Genomic DNA, 9,653 nt, shown 5'->3' with positions numbered 1-9,653 from the left:
CTTGCCTCTCCTCCTGCCTGGAATGCCATTCCCCCAGATGGCCACATGGCTCCACCCCTCACTTCCTTTGGGGCTCTGCTCCAATGTCACCTCACAGATGTGTTTCCTGACCATCTTATATATAATAGAAAACTCCATTCCCACCTTATCACCTGCTCTCCCTACCCATCTTGCTTACCATGTTTCCCCGAAAATAGGACCTACCTGGACCCACAGCTCTAATGTATCTTTTGGAGCAAAAATTAATATGACTGTCTTATTTTACCATAATGTAAGACTGGGAATATAATATAATATATTATAATATAATATAATATAATATAATATAATATAATATAATATAATATAATATAATATAAATATAATATAAATATAATATAATATAAATATAATATAATATATAATATAATATCAGACTAGGTCTTATATTAATTTTTAGCTCCAAAAGATGCATTAGAGCTGATGGTCCGGCTAGGTTTATTTTCGGGGAAACACGGTAGCACTTGTCACCTGACATAGTTTTTTGGTTGCTTGTCTATTTCCCTCCACGAGGAGGTAAGCTACAGGGACTTTGGGACTTTGTCTTTTTTGTTCTTTGCACTCTTATCTTCAGTTCCTATTACAGGGCTTGATGTGTAGTAGATACTCAAAAAAAAATGTTTGTTGGATGAACCAATAAAGTTTCAGGGACTTCATAATTTATGCTTTCACACTACCCACCTCCACTCCAAAATGGCTATATCCTGAAATGCAAATACACTGCGACCACCACAGGAACACCCAAAGTCATGTGTAACACGCACCCTCACTGACCCAGTACAACCTGAGGGGGACAAAGGCCTCTTCAGTTGTGAGTTCACTGTCTTGAACCATCTTGACTGCAGTGGGATTCAAAGCTTCAGGAAGAAGGAAGAGCCCCGAGCTGCTAGAATGGCTCCTGGCTGCCTCCAGAGCCACCAGATCCATTAGGCACAACACCAGGCCCCACGGTACTTTTAGGGACCCACAAAAATATTTTAATTTCATTAAAATCAGAAGAAAAATCATCATCATCATAATAATAAATACACGATAATAAATCCATCTTGGATTATATTCATCTTTATACTAATGCAGTCATAAGATGGAATTTTTAATATTTTTTCCAGGAAGGCAAAAGGGACCCGTGAAAGTCATAATGGGGTCCTGCCTAGCACGGCTCCCCTGGAAGGGTCTCCCAGCTGGGCTCAGGGAGACGGAGAGGAACCAATGTCCAGCATGCTTTCTCATTTGTCACCCTAGCCCAGCCTTTTATTCCCATGCTGCAAAGGGAAACCGAAGCCCTGAAAAGTTAAATGATTTTGCCAGGGCCATTGAGATAGTAAGTGGCTACGCCAAGATTTGAGCCTAGGATATCGGAGCCCAAGCCACAGGTTAGCTTACTGCACTGCAGCTGCCAAGTGGTGCCTGCACAGATAAGCAGTTAGACGCTTTTCTCAGATCTGCCCCTGCCTGCCAAAGGCTGCCCCACACTGGGTCCTGCCCCCCTGAGTCACCCCAGCCCCACCCTGCCTTTCAAGAGCCCAAATTCCTGTCTTCTATCTCATTCCCGATGCCAGGCCCCTGCCGCACCCCTAGCTCTTGGTCTCAATCAGGAAACTTGCAGAAATAGGGTCAAGTGGTAATACCCCACCCTATGACTAGGCAGGTCTGTCTCCCTCTCCTGTCTGTCAGTCCTTCCAGAGAACAGTAACTTGGTCCTGAGGAAGAAAAGAGCAGTCTGGGAGGAACTCGTCCTTATTTTCACCACAGGCGGGGTGCTAAGGCCTCCCTCCTTGTGCCCACGATAAGGTCTGCAGCGACCATGAGGGCGACCATGACCTAGACTCCTAATTTTTCCCAGCGCGAGCTCAGGGGTAAGTACATTCTTTCCTGAGGCCCAAGCAAAGAATCTCTATCAGTGTCCCCTTCACCTCCTGCCTCTAGTTGGTAAGCCCTCAAATAGGAGAAGCTGAGTGGTTTTCAGTATCCAGGAGGAGAACTACAAAATATAGCATGGACTTCGGAACCCAAGGGCCTGGTTGAATTCCAGCTCTGCGGATAAATAACTTCTCCAAATGTAAATAAAATTGCTAAACACAAAAAGAGACAGAGAACAAACGGTTCCTAAAGTGGTTAGCACAGAATCTGGAATAGAGTTGTGCCAGTAAACGTTAGTGACGCTTTATGCCAAGCATGCCTTCCGCTCTAACTTGCCTGGGTTTGTGGTTGTCGTATTTCTGGTTTTCTCACTGATTCATTACACATTTGTCGAACACTTACAGTCTTTGGCCACTATGTAAGCACTGGAGACACAATGTAGAACAGAAGAGATCTTTGCCGCTTGAGAATCCTGTACTCTAGCGGGAATTGCAGAGAAGTGAACAGTTGACTACAGTATAATGTGGTAATTGTCCAGCTCTGGATCTCAATCTATGGGGTTGCCATCAGGGAACCAAAAAAATCAGATGGTAGGTCCCAGCAGCCAGAATGACCCTTTTAAAATGTTAAAAGGATGGTCATCTCTGATAGCTTAAAGATGGGCACACATTCTTTGACACTTTTCCCACTGACAGGTGAGATCTATGTCCCTTCCCTTGGAATAGCAGTTGGCCCTGTGACTGCTTTTACCAACAGAATATGGTAAAAGTGGCACGCTGCCGGTTTCTGGAACCAGGCTGCACAGCTTCTACTTCACTCTACGGGCAGTCAGCTGTCCTGTCAGAAGTTCAACTATCCATTCAACTCTCCTGAGACTGCCATGTTGTGTGCAAGCCCAAGCTAGTCACATGGAGATACGCTCCAGTCACCGCAGCTCAGGGACCAGATATGTGAGTGAAAAACCAGGTATGTGGGTGACTCCAGCCCCAGCTAACTGCTACATTGGAGTATGAAGGATTCCCAACAAGGCCTGTCAACCCCCCCACCCCCACACTACGAGAAATAATAATAAATTCTTGTTTGAAGCCACTTGAAAAAAGGTCCGATGGTAGAGGAGCAATTAGCCTTCAAAGATTAGATAGTTCATAGGTAAACAACAAGAAACCAAATCGTGTTAGTAGACAAGGTGGACCAGGATAGATAATAATAATTTGGCCATTTTATATAGTAGAAGGTGTTAGCCTAGCTGTTCCTGGCTATTCCATCTAAGAGAGAAGCCCCTGTTAGGGTCCCGGGGATTTAGCCGCACGAGTTTTCTAAAATAATAATAGATTATTTTTATCAGGGCTGGCTGTATAGTAAGTGGAGTAGGTTGCCACCTACTTGTGTGTTCGGAGGGAAATGAGAGGGTGCCTCAGCCACATACCAAAATGCTTCCTTACGTCACTGTTCCTGGAAGTCCATTATTAGAAGCAGTCCTCAGGGATGCTTTCAGCCCTCAGAGTCTTCTTTTAAAGGCATATAGTCCAGAGAGAGATGAGCATTGGCTCTGGCTGTTTCTGTGCTCAGGTTGCTCTTTTCCACATATTCAAATCCTACCTGTCGTTCAGGCCCAGAGCACTTCCTCAATGGAGTGTGTGTGTGTGTGTGTGTGTGTGTGTGTGTGTGTGCCAATTTTAAATAGTTTTATTTAAGACATCACATTTTCCACTTTACTATACAGTACTTACAAAGCACACTGTTATTTCCTTGTGCACATATTCCGTAGTCAAATATCAATAATTCCCAGCTGTATACTATATAGCAGCTCAACTTTAAAACTGCCACGGAATTTGCTACAAATTTGGGTTCTTCCATATTTTGTGAAACAATGCTAAATTTATGCTTGTTTGGTTTACTCAACCTCTTCGATGGTGGGCTAGAAAAGGCACCACTAGAGGGAGCGTCTCCCCACCCAGGGAAGCCCCCAGGCGTTCCTCTGGTCATGCCTCCTGCATTGTGGTACACCTTGGTAATGAAGGGGTTGCAGACTTTTTCCAGCTCTTTCTGCTGATGTTCAAATTCTTCCTTCTCTGCAGTCTGATTCTTATCAAGCCAGTTGATGATTTCATTGCTCTTGTCAAGCAAGAATCTTCTGTTTGTCCTCACCATTGATCTGGCCTTGGAGTTTTTCATCTTCAACAGTTGCTTTCATGTTGAGTGTACAGGATTGAAGTGAACTCTTGGAAGATACCTTGTCTCTCTGCTTCTCATCTTCAGCTTTGTACTTCTCAGCTTCCTGGGCCACGCGTTCCATGTCTTCCCTGTCATTGGGGATGGTAATCTCATTCTCTTTTCCTGCACTCTTATCCACAGCAGAGACCTCGAGGATGCCATTGGCATCAATAACACAAGTGCCTTCATCTGAGGACACCAGGAGATGCAGGAGGTGTGCCTGTGAGTTCAAACCTGCCAAGCAAGTTGTTACCCTTGGTCATGGCCCGCTCACCTTCATAAACCTGAATGAGCGACCAGGTTGGTGGTCGGTGTAGGCAGTGAAGGTCTGTGTCTGCTGTGTAGGGATGGCAGTATTGTGCTTGATGAGGACAGTCATGACTCCACCAGCAGTTTCAATGCTGAGGGAAAGAAGGGGGACATCCAACAGCAGCAAATCTTGAACATTTTCAGATTTGTCTCCAGAAAGGATGGCTGTCTGGAGGGCTGCACCATAAGCAACAGCCTCGTCAGGGTTGATGCTCTCATTCAACTCTTTTCCATTGAAGAAGTCCTGTAGGAGTTACTGAATCTTGGGGATACAGGTAGAACCACCCAACAGGACGATATCATGGATCTGGGACTTGCTGAGCTTCACATCCCAAAGGGCTTTCTCTACAGGATCCAGGGTGCCACAGAAAAGGTCAGCATTCAATTCTTTAAATCGGCACGAATGATAGAGGTATAGAAGTCAATTCCTTCACAGAGTACATCGATCTCAGTACTGGCCTGGGTGCTGGAAGAGAGAGTACGCTTAGATGTTCACAAGCAGTTCGGAGGCGACGGTCAACCCTCTTGTTCTCACTGATGTCCTTATACTTGTGCTTGAACTCTGCAATAAAATGGCTGACCATTTGGTTGTCAAAGTCTTCTCCACCTAAGTGCGTGTCCCCAGCTGCAGATGTGATCTCCAAGATTCCATCTTCAATTGTGAGAATTGACACATCAAAAATGCTACCTCCCAAGTCAAACATCAGCACATTTCTTTCAGGTCCAACCTTTTCGTCTAAGCCATGAGCAATGGCAGCAGCAGTTGGCTCACTGATGAATCTAAGCACATTGAGACCAGCAATAGTTCCAGCACCTTTGGTAGCCTGACGCTGAGAGTCATTGAAGTAAGTAGGTATTGTGACAACAGCATTGGTCACAGTCTTCCCCAGGTGGGCTTCTGCGATTTCCTTCATCTTTGTCAAAACCACAGATGACACTTCTGGGAAGAACAGCTTGTCTCTTTACTACATTCTACTCGGACCTTGGGCCCACCAGCATCATTCACCACCATGATGGGCCAATGCTTCATATAAAATTAAACAACAGCATCATCAAATCTGCCTCCAATCAGGTGTTTGGTATCAAAAACCGTGTCGGTTGGGTTCATTGCAACTTGATTCTTTGCAGCATCACCAATCAATCGTTTGGTATCAGTAAAGGCGATATGATTCAGGGTGTTTCAGTTTCCCCATCATTGGCAATTATTTCCACTTTTCCGCGCTGGAAGACACCCACACAAAAGTAGGTGGTGCTGAGATCAATGCCAACTGCAGATCCCTTAGACATGGTTGCTTCAGTGTAAAGTTGCAAAGAAGAGAGATCCCAACAGCTGTCCCCATGTCCAATCCTTTGTTCCAGCTTGGCCTGCCCTCGTCTTTGGGCTTTGCAATGCTGGTACAAGCCTTTGATCCAGCAGGTATGGCCTTGAATGGCTCCTTCGTTGGATTCTGTGTGTGTCTGTGTGTGGCTGTGTGTGTGTGTGTGTGTTTCCTATTAATGTGTCTATCAATTATTGTTGCATTACAAACGACCCCAAAACTGACTGATTTAAAATGATTATTTATTCACAACTCTACAATATGGGTTGGGATCAGTTCGGTGATTCTTTTGCTGGTTGGCTTAGTCTCTCATGGAGCTGTAGTCATCTGTAGGCTCAGCTGCGATGGGAGGATCCAAGAGGGCTTCATTCATATGTCTGAGGGCTTCATTCATACCTCAGCTGAGGGTGGAACAGCTGGCCCCTCTCTCCAGGGGCCTCCTCTTTAGCAGGTTATGCTGGGCTTTCTTACAGCATGGCAGCTGAGTTCCAAAAGAGAGCAGTTCAAGAAGGAGAGCCCCAATGTGCAAACACTTACCTGCTTGCTTTATGTTTGTGAGTGTCTCGTTGGCTAAGGAAGTCACACAGCCAACCCCAGAGTCAATGGGGGAAAGGACTTCAAAAGGGTTTGACTAGTGAGAGGTATGGTTGTTGGCCTCTTTTGGGGGGTGGGGAGTGGTCTCCAATGTCTACCACAGTTTATAAACACGTAGATAATTGATTGCATCTTTTATTTTATTTTTAAATTTTTCACACTTACCAGCATAGCCTAGACTATATTGGTAGGTGCTCAATAAATATTTGTTGACTGATGAATGGTGATGGTAGTTACCAGCCAGCAAAGTTCTGCAGGGTGGCCTTGCAAGCAAGAGCTAAGGTTGCTCCGTGAGGAAAGCAGAGGCCTGAAAGGAATGGTAATTGAACACCAAATATAAATGGGTGGACTTTAGAGAATTGAACTAATTCCCCGCGTTGGTTTCAAGACCTGAAAAACGAAGTATGCTCAGCTCAGCACTGCATTAGGCCGCATGGAGCTCTCCTTGAGGAAACAGGGCCTTTGAGGGCATGGAAGAAACAAGAAATAAAAAGTGGAAAACTTACGTATTACAAAGCCTAATAATGTCCTTAACACAGTACATAGCACATAATAGACACTCAAGAAACGTTCTGGAAAGAAAAAATAAGATGTGGTCAGGAAGTGAAAGGTTAGTCTGGAGTTCAGCGAACGACAACCCACAGGCCAAATCAGACCCTCCATCTGTTTTTGTAAATAAAGTTTTACTGAAACACAGTCATGCCCATTTGCTTACATATTATCCATGGCTGTTTTCGTACTATAATTTCAGAATTAAGTAATTGCAAAAAAGACCTTCAAGCCTAAAATATGTACTTCTTGGCCCTTTACAGAAAAAGCTGGCCACTCTCCAGGTGAGTCTAATGACTCAGTAAAATTAGTACACCCTTTTTGGTTGGAGGAGAGGTAGGTGAGTGCTAGATTAGAAGGAAGATGAAATATTTTATGCCTAAAATTGTAATAGTTCTGGTCCCAAGTTAAAAAGCAAAGTTTTGGGACCTGCCCCCCCTACCCCCCGCCCAAGCAAAGAAGGATTTTTGTTGATATGCAATCATATCAGGCCCTGGGCCCCTGTTTAGACCAGTGGTCCAGGTAGTTCCTCCTGGCTTTCTCCCCTTCTCATTAACTACCCTGTCTGGGCATCTTCCCCCACATTTGTGTCCTGAGGTGGGTCGAGGTATCCAGATATTGAAGTTGGACATCAGGGAACCACTGACAGGGTGATGCATTTCCTATGTGGATGTATGTATCTGGGTCCATAGGAAGAAAGGGAACATCCAACTGTAGAGAGAAAGGGCTTGGAACCTTAAATCTTATTTCTTCAGCTAATATAGGTCTCCAAAGGTCATCTTGGTCATTCCCCTGTGTCCACACTGGGTTGATTTTAAATCAGCTCCTAGATCTAATACATAAACACACCACACACATACCACACACACCACACACCACACACACACACCAAACACACACACACACACACACACACGCACACACACTTCAGTATAGCCACACCCACATGCTTAATAGCAAAGCATCTGTCCAGGGCCAACTCATCCACAGGCACAATAGGCACAGTGCTGAGGGTCCATGATATTTTGTGGGCCAACAAAAATATTTTAATTTTAACTTCTTCTAAAACCAGAAGGAAAAAAAATGCAATCATAATGGATATATAATAATACATCCAGCCTGGATTATACTCGCATTTATACGAATTATAGAAAACATAATTTTTAATATATCTTAATGAAGGAAGGACCCCACAAAGGCAAAAGTGCCACGGGCCAGCTAAAGCCATAACGCAGCCATGTCTTCCTTAAGTGACATGTTTCAGGGTCCACAAACTTCATGGAGTGTGGATTTTTCCCAAAAGCTGAGCAGAATTCCTGCTGTGACCATGTCCTTCCTTGGTCCAGTTTTTGGGAAAACTGAACATAACCTTTGACCTTTGAGTTAGGATTATAAAGCAGAAAAGCTCTCTGGGAAGGAAATGGAGGCCTGCAGCTAGGAAAGAAGAGTGCTGGTGTTAATTCAACTGGCCGCAGGGCCTGGCAAGACCAAACTGCATAGCAATGCCCCTGCCACCAACGTGTCTGCTTTGAGAAGAGCAGAACCCAGCTCAGACCCTCCATGAATAAATATTGCTTCAGGCCCAAGACTGTTGACTTAGGAAGCTGTGGTTCCTTCACCTTTTCCTGGCAGTGCAGATTGCTCTGGGAGAGCCACACTCCAGCTAAGAGCTCTCCAAGGAGTGAGCAACCTGGAATTTGCTTTCAAGCTTTGGTCATTGCCCGTCTGCATGCTCCACCTCTAGGAGCCAAGGATTCCGTTTGTTGATTAACCAGCTGCTTTAATTTTCCTCCAGAATGCTCTCCCTACTTCCCTTTGTTTCTCCCTCACAGTGTTTCTTCTTGGAAGGGTGGGAAGAGTGACATTTGCTTTCCTTAAAGTCAGGGAAACTGGTGCTACTTAAAATGCAACTTAAAAAAAATTTACCTGGATGGTTTTGTTACGGATTGAATTGTGTCGCCCCCCCCCCCACCCACTCCACCCCAAAAGATACATTGAAGTCCCAAGCCTCAGTACCTCAAAACATAACCTTATTTGGGAATAGGGTCTAGAGATGATACCATGTTAAGATGGGGTCATACTAAAGAAGGGTGTGCCCCTAATCCAACATGACTGGTTTCCTTATAAAAAGAAAGTCATGTAAAGAGACAGAGACACAGACTGAAGACAGCCATGGGAAGGCAGAAGCAGAGATAGGAGTTACGCTGTCAGAAGCCGAGGAATACCTGGGACCACCAGAAACTGGAAAAGGCAAGGAAGGATTGTCTGCTAGAGATTTCAGAGGGCGCATGACCCTGACGACACCTTGATTTTAGACTTTCAGCTTCCAGAACTGTGAGAGGGTCAATTTCTGTTGTTTGAAGCCACCGATTTGTGGTAATTTGTCCCCAGTAGCCCTAGGAAACTAATATAGTCCTCCAAGCAAATGATCCACACAGCTGGAGCCTCACGAATCAAGCGACTGACATATAATCATCACACCAAGCCCTGGTTTGGTGTAAAAATTTTACTTTTCAAAGTTCTTCTCTATTATCTCATTTTAGACTCAAGATTACCTTGTGACACAGGGCCGATTGTATCGTTCCCTCATTTTACGGATGCAAAATCTGCAGCTCAGAATCTAAAATTGTTTACCCCAAGTCAGACATAAATGTCTCTGTGACTGAGAAGACAATAAGTAATAGAAATTCAAACTCAGCTCTGCCCCTGACTAGGTAGGTGTACAGGGCCATTGTGAGTCACCTAACCCCAGGGTATCCAAACATCGGA

At 44.6% G+C, this 9,653-nt stretch overlaps 1 pseudogene; it reads right to left on the bottom strand.

The window, feature by feature from the left end:
- Positions 1–3,793: 3,793 nt before the first annotated feature.
- LOC148756628 (heat shock cognate 71 kDa protein pseudogene) lies at positions 3,794–5,709 on the bottom strand (annotated as a pseudogene).
- Between the last annotated feature and the right edge of the window lie 3,944 nt (positions 5,710–9,653).

This window comes from Rhinolophus sinicus, chromosome 11 (genome assembly GCF_057876585.1).
Source record: "Rhinolophus sinicus isolate RSI-liver-muscle chromosome 11, RSI-T2T, whole genome shotgun sequence".
NCBI lineage: Eukaryota > Metazoa > Chordata > Mammalia > Chiroptera > Rhinolophidae > Rhinolophus > Rhinolophus sinicus.
The sequence above is the reverse complement of the archived record's forward strand: the minus strand, read 5'-3'. Positions and strand labels throughout refer to the sequence as shown.